At 48.7% G+C, this 17,449-nt stretch overlaps 1 long non-coding RNA gene across 1 annotated transcript; it reads right to left on the reverse strand.

The window, feature by feature from the left end:
* Window positions 1–12,707: 12,707 nt before the first annotated feature.
* LOC309810656 lies at window positions 12,708–15,526 on the reverse strand. Its single transcript, XR_014295039.1, has 3 exons — window positions 15,420–15,526; window positions 14,427–14,648; window positions 12,708–13,094 (listed from the first exon to the last, which is right to left on the reverse strand). It is a non-coding gene; the product is annotated as an uncharacterized lncRNA (long non-coding RNA).
* Window positions 15,527–17,449: the final 1,923 nt, after the last annotated feature.

The raw sequence follows: 17,449 nt of genomic DNA on the forward strand, positions 1-17,449 counted from the left end.
TTCCGTCACAGCCCTGGTTCGCCACCCCATCCTAGATGTCCCCGAACTGACAGGGACGTCACTTCCTCTTGGCACACCGCATGCCCATGGAGGCCCCCTGCAGGCCCTTCCTCTGAGCTTCTGTGCCCCGTCCCTCCATCACTCCCTCCACTTTGCCTCTGCGGTTTATCACAACCGGCATCTTAGCACCCCTTCCTGAGAAGAAAATGAACCTGCACGGGAGTTGACGTCACCATATGGCCAAAGCTGCAGGAGCCAACAGATGGAAAAATGAAAAATAGAACCTGACTCCAGGGATTCCAGAGACAGCGGGACCCTCCTGGGGCCCCAGGGCCTTCATCTCATTCATCAGCAGGTCGGAGGCAGCCTGGTTCCAATCCTGGACGTCCCCTCACCGTCTGGGTGACCTTGAGCAAGCTATTTATCCCCTCTAAGACTGGTTCTTCACCTGTAAACTATGAGCAACAGCAGTTTTTCTTCGGAAGGCGGTTGGGAGGATAAATGAGAAAAAACACGTGGTGCGTGTAGCACAGCGGCCACGTACACTGCAGGGGCTCCACTTGTGACAAAGGACCGAATCACCAAAAGCTGTGTGAAGCAGACCCACGGAAAATCCCATGTAAGGCCTCTCACCCTGCATCCACGGGTGCAAATGCCCCTGCACTGCTCGCCGAGCTCCCTCCCGCGCCCTTGCTGTCCGTCCACCCCTAACCCTGACCTCTGCATCCTCCCGTGCTCGTGGCCGGCTCCACACTGCCCAGCCCTGGACGACGCATAGTCTGACCATTTGCTCTGCCTGATGCTTGGGGGGCAGGTGGCCGGGAGTAACATTTACGGCTCCTCTTTAGGACTGAAGTATCGCTGAAAAGGAAGAATCCTACCAATGGGGAAGGTACTGCCACCCATTCCTAAAATGTCCATTTAGGTTTCCATGCATGTAGAGGGGCACATCGGACCCTGACGGCTTTAGCATTCCACCCTACAAAATTCCCGGGATGGATGATTTAGGATGTCTGCATAAATTGGTGTTTCTTAACCTTCTTTGGGTCCCAGACCTCTCTGAGAATCTAATGAAAGCTATGGATCCTCTACCTAGAAAAACCCCCCTCCCCACTCCCAGGGATTCCTGGAGAGCCAGCTGTCCTTCTGTACGGAGAGGAAGGCTCCAAGGGCAGACAGGTGTGAGCTGGCATCTCAGCACAGCCTCTCAAACTGGTTCTGCAGGACATACTCATTCTTGCTGCATCTTGGTTTCCTTATTTGTAAAATAGGGATAAAATCTGCTTTCAGAGGTGTAGTAAAGATGAGATAAGGTCATGTCTGTGAATTCCCTGGCGGTCCAGTGGTTAGGACTCGGCTCTTTCACTGCAGAGGGCACGGGCTCAATCTCTGATTGGAGAACTAAGATCCTGCAAGCTGTGTGGTGAGGCGAAAAAAACAGTCATGCCTGCGAGACACCCAGCACATGGTAAGTGCAATGCATGCTACCTGTTATCATTTCCTGGAACAGCATTTTCCAAAGTGTATTGTTCTACAATAAATTACCAGGGATTAGATAGAAAAAGTTAGATAAAGAAAGAAAGGTGTTAAATAAAGAGACATTTGGGAAAGCTTGCTAAAATTAAATATATCAACCAGCTTCTCTATTTCTCCGAGGCTGTGGTTTGCAGTCATTGGTGTGATTCTCCAAGTGGAAGGTAGAGGAGGGTAGCAGTTCATCTCACCTCAGAGTCTTGTTTCACGGCCCTCGTCTGGACAGAGTTTGGGGAATGTGACCCTGAGTGATGTGTCCCCACTAGACCGCCTGCTCTTGAGGGCAGGAGCTGTCATATTCACTGTCTGTGAAGAGTTAGCCAACTGGCCAGTTAGAGGGAAGAGTCTACGGAAGACGCCTCACTTTTTTTTTTTTTTTTTTTGCGGTACGCAGGCCTCTCACTGCTGTGGCCTCTCCCACTGTGGAGCACAGGCTCCGGACGCGCAGGCTCAGCAGCCATGGCTCACGGGCCCAGCCGCTCCGCGGCATGTGGGATCCTCCCGGACTGGGGCACGAACCCGTGTCCCCTGCATCGGCAGGCGGACTCTCAACCATTGCGCCACCAGGGAAGCCCAAGACACCTCACTTTTGACATCAGTTGTAAATTTCAAGGTTCCCAAAATCACCTGCAGCTTTAATAATTCACTAGAAGGACTCACAGGACTCATAAACGCTGTGATGCCCACAGTTACATACCGTGTGTTACAGGGAAAGGCTACAGATTAATTCCAGCCAAGGAAAAGGCACAAGGAGAAGTCCAGGAGAGGCCCAAACTCAGAGCTTCCACTGTCCTCTCCCCGTGAAGTCAGGACGGCGTGACCCTCACAGCGTCAATGTGCAACAGAGCTTAAAGAACACAGTCAGCCAGGGAAGCTCAGCCAAACCCAGTGTTCAGAGCTCCTACTGAACAGTGCTGGGGCTCCATCACAAAGGCACGATTAACTAATTGCCCACATGGCTAATTTCAGCCTCCAATCTCTGCGGACATCTACCACTACTACCTGACCAAAGCCCCCACCCTAAATGTCATCATCAGACTGTCCAGCATGACCAGGGTCCCAGGCAAATAGGCACTCCTATCAGGCAGGACATTCCAAGGACTCTGAGATTACATCCCAGGAGCCAAGGGCAATGACCCCACCTCTTTTCTGGCAAGTGTCAATTCCTTACCACACACTGTTGTATCCCAGTGACTAGCACCCGACAGACCTTCAGTGACACTTTTTGAATGGATGAATAAATGAAATACACTTGTGGAATCATGGCAGTTGGACTTTCCTGATGGGCCTGTTGTCCCCAACACCCACTTCCAAAGATAATTACCGAGTCGTATCTCTCTTCCATAACCTTACACGAATCAATAGCTGAGCGAACATGGCAAAATGTCAGATTCAATGTATTTTCATGATTTAAAAAAAAAACCTCTTATAATTAGAAAAAAAGGAGAATTTCCTTAATCTGATAAAGAATAGTTACAAAATATTTAAGAGTATACTTTATTAAGAGCTTTCCCTCAGAAATCAGATATTAGGTAAAGATGCTCACCCCTCACCATCACCACTCCTATTAACACTGTACTAGAGGTTCTAGCCAGTGCAATAAGGCAAGAAAAGTTAATAAAAAGCATAAAAATGGAACACAAGAAATAGAATATTACTATTCACAAAGAGCATAATTTTATAGGCAGAAAATCCAAAAGAATTTACAATCTATTAGAATCAATAAGTGAATTTTGCAAGGTCACTAAATATAAGGCTAATATATAAAAATCAATTGTATTTTTATATACTAGTAAAAAGTAGAGAATAAATGTAAAACACACACACACACACCAGCATCAAAAACTTCAAATACCTATGAATAAATCTAACTATCTGCAATGAAAACTATCAGACGTTACTGAAATTAAATAAGACCCAATGACTAGAGATATATGCCATGTTCATAGATTGGAAGACTCAACATAATGAATATCTCCCAAAATTGATTCATATTTCCATGCAATATCAATAAAACCCTAGCAGTGTTTTTTTTTTGAAAGTTGACAAACTGATTCTAAAATATATTTCAAAATGTAAAAGACCAAAAATGGCCGAGGCAGTCTTGAAGAAGAAGAAAGCTGGAGGACCTCCAGCAGATGTATGTCAGCAGACCTGTATGTCAGCATGACCAGCTACTAGGACCTGTTAGAGAATGACAGTGAGACACTGTGGTGGTGACACAAGGATAGCAACTAGATCCACAGACCAGAATACAGAACGGTTTCAGTGGTCCATCACTGTGTCACAAATTTTCCCAGTGGTCATTTGGGTCAAGAATTCAGACAGAGCACAATGGGCAGCTCACTTTGCCCCACAATGACTAGGTCTCAGCTGGAGTGGCCCAAACACCAGGGAACTGGCTGGAACAGCTGACTAGAGTCATCTCTCTGGGCCTCAGTTCTTGCTGTTGGCTATTTGCATTCCTTCTCCCCATGGGGATTCTGTGTGGCTCGCTTGAGCTCCCTCACAGCATGGTGGTCTCAGCAGTCAGACTGTTTACATGGCAGCTGGCCTTCCCCAGCATGAAAGTAGATGCTGCTAACTGTCTTACGGCTGAGCCCACAACCAACACAGCTATGTCCAACCTATTCTGTTGTCAAGATGGATCACAAGGCCTACTTGAATTCAAGGAGAGGAAAACTGGGACATGACCTCCACCTCTTGATGGGTGAAGTGTCGTGACATACATCTGTCATCAGCACATATACATGTGGTCACCTATTTGAGACAAAGGTGATACCACAACACAGTGGTGAAAGGATGATCTTTTCAATAAATGATGCTGGTCAAATAGATATCCAAATACAAAGCAAAATGCATCTTGACACCTACATTATACAAGCCACACTCCAAAAAATCTATTCTAGGTGGACTGTAGATCTAAATATGAAAAATAAAATAATAAGGTTTTTAGAAGAAAACCTAGGAGGATAATACCTTCATGCTGTTGGAATAGGCAGGTGTTTCTTAAATAGGACCCACAAAGTACTAATCATAAAGAAAAAAGATGATAAATTGAACTATATTAAAATTAGGAACTTCTAGTTATAAAAAGACACTATTAAGGGAGAAAAAAGGCAAGCCACAGAATGAGGGAGATATTTGTAATACATAAAGTACTGATATTGAAAACATATTTTTTAACAACCTATAAATCAAATAGGAAATGACAGACAAACCAATAAATAATAGAAAAACAGGAACTTCACAAAAGAGTGTGAATGGCCAATACATATGAAAAAGTGCTCAATCTTGCTGGTCATCAAAGAAAAGCGAATTAAAACCACAACGAGATGTCATTTCCCACCCAGCCAAATGACAAAATGAAAAAGACAGAACGAGCATTAGCACCAACGTGAAGACTTTAGAACACGCATGCACTGCCAGTGGGTGTGAACTGGTACAATTACGTTGGAAAATTGTTTGGTGGAACATACACACATACCCTCTCTCCCAGCAGTTTCACTCCCAGGTATATACCCAACAGGAAAGTTCACATGTATGCACCAAAACACACAGAAAAGAATTTCACAGCAGAACTATCCCCCAGAGCTCCAAACAGAAACAAATGAACGCCTATAAGAAGAATGGACAAATGAATTGTGATACATCCGTGCCATGGTCTACCACACAGCAGTGCAAACGGGTGAAATACTGACATGCAACACGACGGGGTGAATCCCACAAACGTAGTGAGCAGCAGAAGCCAAGGTACTACGGACACATTCGTTCAAGAATCAGGCAACACTCATCTGTGCTGCTGGAAGTCAGAACAGCGCCGCCCCTGGCGGGGGCAGGTAACTGCTAAAAGGAACCAAGGCAGCTCCTGAGAAGTAAGCAATTTTTGTCTCTTTATCCCAGAAGTGGTTACGTAATGTGTTCACTTTGTGAAAGTCACTGAGCTGTAAACCTATGACTTGTGTATTTTTCTGTATATGTGTTACATTTCAATTAAATTCAATAAGATAAAAGAGGAAAAGTTTACTCAGATATTTGCTTACTCAAATTTCTCCATTTTTCACAATTAACTACCAATTAGGAGAGAGAAAAGGGGGCGAGGTTACTGGGTGAGTCCCAAAGAAAAAAGAGAAAAAAATTAGAAATCCGGGTTTTTACTGAAAGCAATAAAACTAAGACACAAAAGGAAAAGGAAGTAATGCTACATCCCCAATCATTATTGTGATGAAATTAAGTTTTTGCAATTAGAGTTGAGAATGTCTGATTCTCATTATGTTTAGTATATAGGCCATGAAATCTCCCTTCCAGGACACAGGATAAATTGGAATTACTTTTAGCTCTTATAAGGCCTCCAACTTCAAACAAAATGTCAAGTTTAATGATTTCTACAACCACTAAGCTAGAAATCAATTTTTTAAACTCATTTATGGTGCCACAGCTAGGTCATCAGTAGACATTCTGTATTTTCACGAGAAATTGCAGCTACCAGGTATGAGAGGTCTGATTTTCTGAAATCAGAAAAAACGGTACCAGTCTTTTCCCAGAGAAAAGTGATAACTACAACTACTAGAAGAAGAAAAAAAAAAAAACCTCTCCCTAGGAATAAATTGAGAAATTAAAATATAAGTAACTTCATGAATTAAAATGGATTTTCCTGGAGAAAAATTAAAACTGTGTCCCTACCAGACCCTATGCATGAAGGTGGACTTAGGTGAATGAAAAACTTAAATGTGAGAGAGAAAACTGTAACATTCATGGCAGGAAATTCAGGAGAATGTCTCTGTGACCTTGAAAGTAGGGAAGGACTTAAACAAAACTTCTAAATGAAGAACCATGAGGCACAATAAAAGAAAAATTAAAAATTAATTAGAAATTAAAAACAAAAAAAAAACAAGAAAAACAAACCCCGTGAGGCATATGCACACAAAATATGCACTTGATTACATCAGAAGTAGGGGTTTCTCTTCAGCAGACGCCATGGGCACAGTCGGGGTAGACAGCAGGGGTGGAGAAAGACAGTGTCCAAAACTGACAAACAATTCAAAAGCATTCTTGCACCAACAGGAAAGAGATGACAACAGAAAAATGGGTAAAGGGTCTTAGGCTAATTTATAGAAAGGAAATCCAAAGAGGCATTAAGGAAATAAAGAAACACTCACGTCATGACTAATCAGAGAAACACAAATTAAAACATCGTGATATCATTTTATACTCACGTGACTGGCACAAGCTAGAGATTTGGAAACGCCGAGTGTCGCAGGCCCGAGGTAATGTAGGGCCCCCTGCAGCGCTGGTGGATGTGTAGCTGGGGGTCACCTGGCATTACTGGGTCAGGTTGGGTCTACATACCCTGGGACCCGGCAGTGACACTCCTGAGTGTACCCTCTGGAAAGCCGGGTGGCTGGTCCCATTCCTGCCCCCCACTGCAGTGGGATTACGTATCCACACCCTGTCACCTCACCGCTTCCTGCCATTATGGGGGCAGTACACGCCCCACTCCATCCACGCTGGCTGGGCAGGTGACTCGCCCCGGCCTGTGGGATTTAAGGGACAGGACAAAAGCAGAGGCCTCAAATGTGCCTGAGTATTTTGTCTTCGCCTCTTGAGCTCCAACCGTTCATCATCAGAAGCACGTGCCCTGGGTGGACACTGGTCCAAGGAGAGGGAAGAGAGACATGGAGCAGACCTGAGCCCAACCCACCCCGGAGCCGGGCCTCCCAGCCCTGCCACACACAGCAGACCCCTCGCCAACCACCAACCACAGGCCTGTAAGACGGAAAACTAAGTTCTTGTTGTAGCGCCGCGTTTGAGGACACTGCGGCGACAGCTGCTCCGCGGGGACCACAGGCAAGGGGTTCCCTGCAGCACCCCTCGTGCTGAGCGGGTGCGGTGGGTCGAACGGTGTCCTCAAAAGATGCGTCCGCCCGGGATCTGCAGGTGTGACCCTAACGGGAAAAGGAGTCTCGGCAGATGTAACCAAGGCTCTCGAGATGCGATCATCCTGGATTGGGGGGAGGGGGTAAACCGAACGACAAGTGTCCTTACAGGAGGAGAGACCCACGGGGAAGACAGCCGTGTGGCAATGGAGGCAGAGACTAGAGCGATGCATCTCCAGGCCAGCGAAGGCCAAGGCCTGCTGGGGACCCCCAGAAACTAAGAGAGGGGCCTGGAACAGACTCCCTCCCAGAGCCTCTGGAGGGAGCCAGCCCTGCCAGCACCTTGCCTTTGAACTTCTAGATCCAGAACTGCAGGAGAAGTGTTTGCGTTTTAAGCCACCCAGTTTGTGGCACTTTGCTACAGCAGCTCCAGGCCACCCTGGATGAGGCAGTCAGTGCAAGGGGACTTCAAGGATCACTAGCCTGGGAAGGAAAACCAGATTTCCGCCCTGGTGCCATCACCCCTCAGGTTGGGATGCAGGAGGCTCTCCTCTCAATGGGCTGGAGAACGGGTATGTCGCGGTGGCCGGGGCCAGCTGCACAACAGATGTGATGCGGTGGTGACATCTGAGATGGACAAAGGATGGAAGAGGGTCAGCAAGTGAAGATGATTGCCATCCCCGACCTAGTCCTGGGGTGAGGGTGCCGGCCCCTCAGACCAGGCAATGCACGTGCAGAAAGGCAGAGCTGTGAGATGCAAAACGGAGTACTCGGCCTTGGGGGACCAGTGCCCAGCTCTCACCCGGGAGAACTAGTAAGAACCTTCTAAAGCACCAGCGTGTTCCCGTTGTTAAACAAGCTGGGTCCTAAGTCACACCAGGGCCTTCAGAGCTGAAGAATGATGGTTTGGGTGAAATAAAATCTGCCTGTAGCAGATCAATTAAAAGTGAGTCATAGGGAATTTTCCCTATCTGTACAAATCAGTGAATGTATACTCTGCTAACTCCGGGCTCTTCTCTGTAGATTACACTGACTTTCTGGATAGGAATTGCTTGATAACAGATTAAAAGGCTTCTGTTTGTGCCCTTTCTAAGGGAAACATCGGCTAAATTCTGAGAATAAAAAACAACATTCATATTCATCAACAGGGCCTGTTTAAATACCACGTGGTCACAGCAGGGCAGTAAACACAGCCTGGGTGGATCTAAGGAGACGCTCCACTTCTTGGACAAGTCAAGAGGTTTTCCAGGGGGTCTGAGTCCCTTCAGGCTGCTATAACAAAACACCATAGACTTGGTGATTTATAAACAACAGAAATTTCTTTCTCTCAGTTCTGGAGGTTGAGAAGTCCAAGGTCACGGTGCTGGCAGATTCCATGTCTGGTGATAGCTCGCTTCCTAGGTGGCTGTTTTTTCCCTCCAGCCTCACAGGACAGAAAGGGGCCAGGAATGCTCTGGGGTCTCTTTTATAAGGATGCTCACCCACTGAGGGGGGCTCCACCCTCATGACTCATCACGTCCCAAAGGACCCGCCTCGTAGCACCATCACAAGGGGCATGATGTTTCAACATATGAATTCTGGGGCAGCTGTAAGGCTGGCAGCTCGGCTCTCATGATTATTGCCTCATGTGCCGCCGTGAGAACCCACCTTCCTCGTAGGCTGGGCCCTCCCTGGGTGAGGCCCGGTCACCGTTACTTTAATTAGCATGTTCTGTATTTGCTCTGTCAAGGAAAAGGCTGTCTTTACAGAGCTGAAACAGAGGTGGAAACACACTTATTACATACATTAAAGTATATAGGTCGTGGGCTGGCTGAGGCTGGTCTAGCCAAGATTGCTCCTAACATCTTGACAGCTACAGCTGAGCTGGGTCGAATATTGCCATTTTATAGCTACAAGTACTTTTTTTTTTTCCAATCCAGACATGGATTCTTTAATTTATCTTTGTGTCTAGACCTCTCCTTTGGGAAAATTACATTAGTGGCCTTTTTTTCTCCTCCAGAAATAAAGGTCCTAAGAAGGAATTGCCAAATAGGCCTGCATAATTAGTCAAGTTTGTGCTGCGGGCCTATTTGCATCTCTGCAGACTGTTTCCTTTAGGAAAATGCTTCTTTCCTTCAGGAAAATGCTTTTTTTTTTTTTTAAACTGGGTTTATGGCACACTGTCCCCGAAATTTATCACTAGCTCTTGGGAGATGTGTGTGTTTATTCGGTCAGTGATGCCCTAGGAGCCAGGCAGGAGGGAGTAAGCTGGCAGGAAGGTAGAGCAGTAAATCCTCACTTCCCTCCTAGGGAGAGGAACCCCAGAGAAGATCAGTCTGGGAGTTGGGGGCCATGAAGCGAATCAGGGGTCATGAAGGTGGGGCCCTAATGCGTGACTAGCCTACCTGGTGAAGGGGAGGCCTGACTGTCCAACGTCTGGCAAAGGGGCCCATCTGAAAATGGGATGAGGTCCCACCTGTGCCCTGACGTGCTCAAAGCCCCGCCTCCCACGACGATAGACTAACGCCCCCCAACAGGGCGTCAGGCGGGACTGAGGGAGGCAGATGTCCCCTGGAGGAGCCTGGGCTCGTGGCATCTCGCGGCAGCCCCCCTCCCTTCCAGCAGCTGCATCTTCTCCCGAGTGGTCCAGGAAGGAAACTGGCTGCCGTGGCTTCCTGCCGCACAGAGACATCCCCTTGGACACCAGAGGGTGACTCATCCTGGCGATGTGCTAGATGCAGAAGCCCTTGTCACTATTTTAGGCTTCCCTGGAGGAAGAGGATAACCAAACCGGCCCATTCATTCACATTTCAATCATACATCTAAGAAATATGAATTGAGGAATTGCTATTAATTGAAAATTCTCAAATAGACTTTGAGAGCATGAGTCAAAAAAAAAAAAGAGAGTTTAACACTGTCAAGAAGAGAACGAGCAGGAAGGCAGAGAGCTGGTCCAAGTGTTAAGGAACAGAGATTCACAATCAACCAAGAAAGGGATGCCTGGAGAGACGGCTCGGGAGGGTGTGACCGGGAAACCTCCTACAGGGTCTAAGGATGCTCTGGAGTTGCCTTCTCCACAGGGCTACGAAATTACAACTAACCAGTGTGTTCAGGCTAACCTAACCCCACAGGGCTGTAAACGCTCAGCATTTCTAGGGCTTGTAGTTTTTAATCAAATATACAGAATGACAGTTACGCTCTCCAGGGGTGTGGGGTGAGAGCTCACAGATGAACAGCAAGGTCCTGTACTGTTCAAGCAGGCTTATTAGAAAACACTCTGTGTGGTACCCAAAATCAAGCAATTAAACAACATAAGCAATTGTTTTCCTGCAAGTCTGGGTGGTTTTCCTCCCCCCTCCTTTGCACTGGGCACTGAGGAGGGGGCCTGGGCTTGGAAGGTAAAGAAGGCCCTGTCTCTGCTTGGGGGAAGCCCAGCGCATGTGGGAGATGCGGTAAGGAGCCGCACGGGAGGGGGGAGGGAGGAGGGAGCTCAGAGGCTGGAGAGGCGCATCAGGAGGTGACAGGCGGCTGAGGCCTAAGCCCAGGCCGTCAGGACAGGGGGGCTCATAAAAACAGAAGCGGGGGGCCTCCCTGGTGGCGCAGTGGTTGAGAGTCCGCCTGCCGATGCAGGGGATACGGGTTCGTGCCCCGGTCTGGGAGGATCCCATATGCCGCGGAGCGGCTGGGCCCGTGAGCCATGGCCGCTGGGCCTGCGCGTCCGGAGCCTGTGCTCCGCAACGGGAGAGGCCACAACAGTGAGAGGCCCGCATACCGCAAAAAGAAAAAAAAAAAAAAACAGAAGCGGGGCTTCCCTGGTGGCTCAGTGGTTGGGAGTCCGCCTGCCGATGCAGGGGACGCGGGTTCGTGCCCTGGTCCAGGAGGATCCCACATGCCGCAGAGCGGCTGGGCCCGTGAGCCATGGCCGCTGAGCCTGCGCGTCCGGAGCCTGTGCTCCGCAACGGGAGAGGCCGCAACAGTGAGGGGCCCGCGTACCGAAAAAAAAAAAAACAAAAAAACAACAACAAAAAAAACCCAGAAGGGGAGCACGGGCAAAGGCACACACAGGAAGCACAGAGGCAACACGGAGGCGTGCCAGAGCCGGGCTCCACTCGACATGAGCTTAGGGTTGAGAGTGGGGGAGAGACGGCCCAGTGGCTGACAACTCAAGCTCTGGGCCAGGCAGCTGGGGTCCGACCTAGACCTGCCCCCTGCTGTGTGACTCTGAGTGAGAAGCTCACGCTTCTCAGGCAAGTGTCTGCGAGGCAGCCCCCAGCCTGAGCACAGACGCCCGGTGCCCCTAGGCCTCCAGTTCTCAAAATTCCCAGGTTCTGAGTCCAGCCGCCCTCAACAACATTCTGATGATGTTTTGGGTCTGCCTTTAGGGTGGGCCGGTTTGTATAGGGACTTTGAGCATTCTGCTGTTTCTCACTTTAATGTAATACATTCCCTGGCGTTTGGTTTTCTCCATCGGTCTCCCACGCTTGGCTAATGTGAGCCGTGTCCGAGAGACAGAGCCCCTCCCCAGCGTGGACATAACCCTGTTTCTGGACATGCAAGTCTCCAGGTCTGACCTGGCTGGGATGTTTTCCCAAGGAGTCAAGGGCTTCCCAGGAGGCCCCCATCAGCTCTGCGCTGTCCTGGCTCTGCAGCCGGCAGCCCAAGACAGGAGGCTGCAAGGCTCTCCTCACCTGTTTCTAAGTGTGCAGCTGCCAGCGGGAGAGGCCCCACTGAAGGTAAAGACTCCTGGGCAGTGCAGCTGCAGGAATGGGCTTGACCTCTAGGGAGCCAGTTTGCAAACTTGAATGTGCCTCAGTGTCCCCGGCAGGGCTTGTTCAAACCTGATCACTGGGCCCCCTCGGGGTCCTGACTCAGCAGTTCTGGGGGGGAGTCTGAAAATTTGCATTTTGAACGAGTTCTGCTCGGACTGTTCTAGGATTTATTTTATTCAAGGCAAGTAATTATAACTGGCATGTAAGCAACTTACCGTCACTTTTCTGTATTATCTCACACTGTAGTCATGAATGAGGTTTGTAAAAGGCAGGACTAGTAAAAGTCAAAGATAACTTTGACATTTTGCTCCCTAACCTGAAGGAGAAGAAACCCAGGCTTGAAAGGAGAGAGGGGGACTGATCTGGAGAAACAGATGTGGAGCAAGGCTACTGAGAGCTTGTGTGTCGGAGGTGGGGTGGGGGTGATGAAATAAAAATTCTTTTTTTGTGTGTGTGTGGCACACGGGCCTCTCACTGTTGTGGCCTCTCCCGTCATGGAGCACAGGCTCCGGACGCGCAGGCTCAGCGGCCATGGCTCACGGGCCCAGCCGCTCCGCGGCATATGGGATCCTCCCGGACCGGGGCACGAACCCGTGTCCCCTGCATCGGCAGATGGACTCTCAACCACTGCGCCACCAGGGAAGCCCCAAAATTCCTATTTTAAGACAAGAAAATTTTAATGCAAAAGTTTTCTCTGCCTGCTTGGGCCTCCTCCTTCCCCTCTACTGTGCACTGTGCATCTGCCTTATGCATCAACCAGAAATACCTGCTCAGCCATAAAGATCCATTTTTCTTCTTCTGGCACCAGCCATGTAACTCCTAAGAAGGTAGGAGTTTCCTTTCTCAATCCTGTAACAGGTCACGACGACCCACCACTCACCATGAACGTGCAGACAGCTTTGGTGAGCTTTAAGTGCAATATCAATACATCACTTCCCTGAAAGAGAACAGACTGGTCAGATGATCCGGGGAGATACTGGGCCACACCTAATGGAAGTTCTTAGCTTAAATACTTATGACCTTATTAGTTACTAGCTATATTACTTGTATTCTATTTTACATTTCTTGCATTACCAAATGTGTGACTGAGCCTCAGATAAAATTAATGATGTTTAGGCAACTTGAAACGATTGATCAAATATCTAATTCTATAAGTTCAATGACTGTAACAGTGTAACTCTAGATATGGGAAGAAACAACACGAGGGAATCATTTGCTGGACCGTAACAGATTAGCAGGACTGGTGGTCCAGAAGCCTGTGGTTACTGTTAACAGGGCCTAGGAACAGCACGTTGAGGGGCCCATCAATGAAATCCTCACCTGACCTGGGAACGAGCGTTCCTAGTGCCGTGGGACAAATTGGTCATAAAATGCCTCCAAAACCTTAGCTGAAATTAAGACCAAAAGGGAAGGAGCTGTAAAATAAAGAATGTTGCCCACCATCCAGTTCTACAAGCATCAGGCCATTAGCCACTGCAGTCGCTGACCTACAATACACCCTGAAAGGAGTTCAGGGCAAAGATCAGGATGAGGCCCTTTGTGCTCTGGAGACTGACAAAACTCTCAGATGGTTAGATATGTTCAGGAGAGAATGTTATGAACCCAGTTTCTTTCATCTTCCCATATTTAGAAAAGCAGTAAACCATTAACTAAAATATCTGTTTCCTACGAAGAGTAGTGACCTTCTACCAGGATGAGTGCTTGATTGCATGTACCCTTCCCCAGAATCACACATGTATCGACCTGCCCCGCGCCGCCTCTTCAGGGCCGTCCTCAGAGCTCTCTAAGAAACTTGTCTCCTGGGTTATAATCCTCAGGTTGGCTCAAATAAAAATTTTCCATTTTTCCTTAGATTGACCATTGATCCTTTTTATTTTTATTTATTTTTTGTCAACAGGGGCTAGAAGCAAAGAGGCTGAGAACGCTCACGGGAGAATGGGGGCTCGGGGGCCAGACAGCCCGGCCGATGCCTGGCTCTGCGTGACCTTGAGCAAGTCTTAACCTCAGTTGCTATAAAATGGGGCAACTGCCTCTGTTATGGACGGAACTGTGTTCTCCAAAATTCTTCTGTTGAAGCCCTAACCCCCAGCGTGACTGTATTTGGAGATGAAGACTTTAGGGTGGCAATTCAGGTTAAATGGGGTCGTAGGGGTGGTGGGCCATTGTAAGAAGAAACACCAGGGCACCCTCTCTGAATGCAAGCAGAGAAGAGGCCGTGTGGGCAGACAGCAAGAAGGCACCCTCTGCGAGCCAGCTAGAGAGGCCTCACCTGGACCCACCCTGACGGCACCTTGATCTTGGACTTCCAGCTCCAGAGCTGTGAATCCCCTGGTCCGTGGTACTTTGTCCTGGTCGCCTGAGCTGACCGAGACGGCCACCAGCTCTGCAGTCCTGCCGTTCAGCTTGGAGCTCAGCACATCACAGTCACCACAGCAGGTGATTTAAGGACACAGATCTGCCAGCTCACGCAGTCACCACGGTGATCTGGGAACTGGAATGAACACACACGCATCACTACTTTTCCCTCTCTCCTCCTCCACACATCCCTTCCCTCCCCCAGAAGCGTGCACAGAAATTCAAGCAGCGCATTCAGAGCCTGGTTTCGGGAAGGTTTTGAATCCTGGGCAGGACCCTGCACTCCCAGGCGTGGCCGCTGGGTGGCACCCCGCACGCAAGAAGGTGGCTCTCAGGGGCCGGCCTGGACCGAGGCCAGTGAGGCTGAACACAATTCTTCCTTTTCATCAAGTCAGCTGGAAAGATGGAGGCGGCACGAGTTTTGCTTTAAACTCACTAGGACTGGTAGGACCGGTAGGAGTACATGTCCCTTTAACGGGTGAAAATTTAGTACCTGAATTGAGATGTGCTTTACCTGTAAAACACACACCAATTTCGAAGACTTAACATCAAAAAAAAAGTGAACTAGTATTAATGCATTTTTATACTGACTGCACATTGAAAGGATGTTTGGTTACAATGGATTACAGAAGACACTGGCAATTTCCCTCGTTTCTTGTGACCCCTTTCATGTAGCTACAAGCACATTTAAATTACACGTGTACCCACAGTGCACTTCTGTGGGAGCTCAGACCTGGGGCTGCCCGGGACCCCGGGGTCACCTCCCGCCTTCCTGCTGACATGGACCACAGCTGGGAGCACATGAAGTCAGGACCGCAAAGGGCCTTCTCTTGGTGCTGCGGGAGAAAACCGAGGTCCAGAGGAGCCATGTGCCAGGCTTGGGGCACAGGGTCAGGGTCAGACTTACCAGTTTTACAAGGCTCCGCTTAGCCAAGGATTCATCTGGGGCCTCTGGTTATGGGCTGGGTCTTTCATCAATTCGACCAGCATTGACTGAGCAGCGCGTGCACTGGCCTGTGTGGGAGCCACGACAGGAATGAAGAACCCTGTGCTGATGCGTAGACCCAGAGGGACAGGGAGGGAAGGGAGTGGGCTGTGGGCAGCAGCAAACGCCTGATCTGCAGGTGGGGACTTAAAACTCGGGGTGACACATGACACTGGGTGCAGGCTCGCAGCCTCAGAAGGCACCTGGTCCTGCTGCTGTGGGAGAGAGCCCTGTCTGGGAGATCAGATGAGATACAGATATTGATACAGAGGTAGATACAGAGATAGATACAGAGATAGATACAGATACTGATATAGATACAGAGATACAGATATTGATACAGAGATAGATCTATCTATATCTATATCTAGCTAGCTGGCTATATAGAGAGAGGGTGAGAGACAGAGACAGAGGGATTTAGCTTAAGGAGTTGGCCCACATGATTGTCGGGTTGCAAGTCTGAAATCTGCAGGGCAGCCTGGCAGGCTGAAGTCCAGGGAAGAGCTGATGCTGCAGCTTGAGCCGGAGGCAGAACTCCCCTTTCTTCAGGGAACCACACTCTTTTTCCTTTTAAGACCTTCAGCTGATTGGGTGAGGCCCACGCACACTATGGAGAGCAATCTGCTTTACTCAGAATGTATTGATTTAAATGTTAATCTCATCTAAAATAGACCTTCACAGCAACATCTGGACTGGCGTTTAACCAATTATCTGGGTACTGTGGCCCAGACAAGTTGACACACAAAATTCACCATCAAACCACCCCGACATCCAGGAAATGAAGAGCTAACGCTGGTTGCCTCAGGCTGTATAGGTGAGTTCTTTCTGGTTGGCTGGTGCTTCCCCTGCCTAGGCATCCTTGAGGGTTTGGTATGTCAGCCCTGGGTTAGGGCCCCCTGGGGGATGTCCTCTGGTCCCCACCCTGCTCTACCTTTCTGAATTCTGCTCCGTAGAGACCAGCTCCATTTCTCCTCCTGAAGGAAGGCCTCCCGAGACCCCAAGCCCCCACTGGCACCTCCTTCTCTGAATTCTGAGCTCCAGCTGCCTGCACCACCGGCTCAAAACAGTTCACCTGGTTCCTGAAACATGTTTTGTACGGTTTAAGTTTGGGGTGCTGCGTCCACGGGCCCAGCTAGATCACACACTCCCTAAAGTCAGGGGCTGCATCCCCCATAACCAGTTCTGTCACAACTGCGTCCAGCAACAGCATCCATCAGATGTCCTCCAACTCCTGGCGCTGCTTGAGAAAGACTTGCTTTTTCTTCCCTCTTTAGCAGTTTCTTCTCGCCCACGAGACGTTTATGCTTTTCCAATCTGGGGATGAGCTTAGGTTCCCCTCTTGGCCGCTCTCCGTGGACCTGTAAATGTTACCTGTCTCTCCTGGTAGTGTTTATCCTTCTGGATGAAAAGTTTTTCCCGTTTTCCTCCCTCCTCATCTACACGTCCCTGTCAGCTGGTTATCCCTTCCCATGATAACGTGGCCATAATATTCTCAGACATTAAGCTCAAGCTCACCTCAGGGATCAGTTTTCTCTCTGGATTCAGTATACAACCTGAGTCAGTCCACATGGCCAAGTATAATCTTAAAAAGTTAAAAATAAGACTCTCATACAAATATGGGATGAACACCTGCCAAAGATTTGTTGAACTCAGCCTGGGAGCCAGCAAAATGGTAAAGCTGGTTCAATGAGCAGCGGAGAACAGGGTTTTATGCCATGTGGTGGGGCTGAAGTTTCTTCTAAGTCAGAGGCAAAGGTGACCACTGTCCTGCAGGGAAATAGAACTGCAGCCTTTGGGTCATCTTCTCCACCAAACAAATCATCTGCATCTCTACTGATTAAAAAAATCCATAAATTAACATGTAATGTCACAGAGTGTAAGTGCAAGTCAAATTCAGGTGCAGCCCCGGATGACTGAGGATCTCAGCTCAGCAACAAGGCAAATGGGGCAGC

The sequence above is a fragment of the Mesoplodon mirus genome, assembly GCF_964341445.2.
Source record: "Mesoplodon mirus genome assembly, chromosome: 9".
In the NCBI taxonomy this organism is placed as follows: Eukaryota; Metazoa; Chordata; class Mammalia; order Artiodactyla; family Ziphiidae; genus Mesoplodon; species Mesoplodon mirus.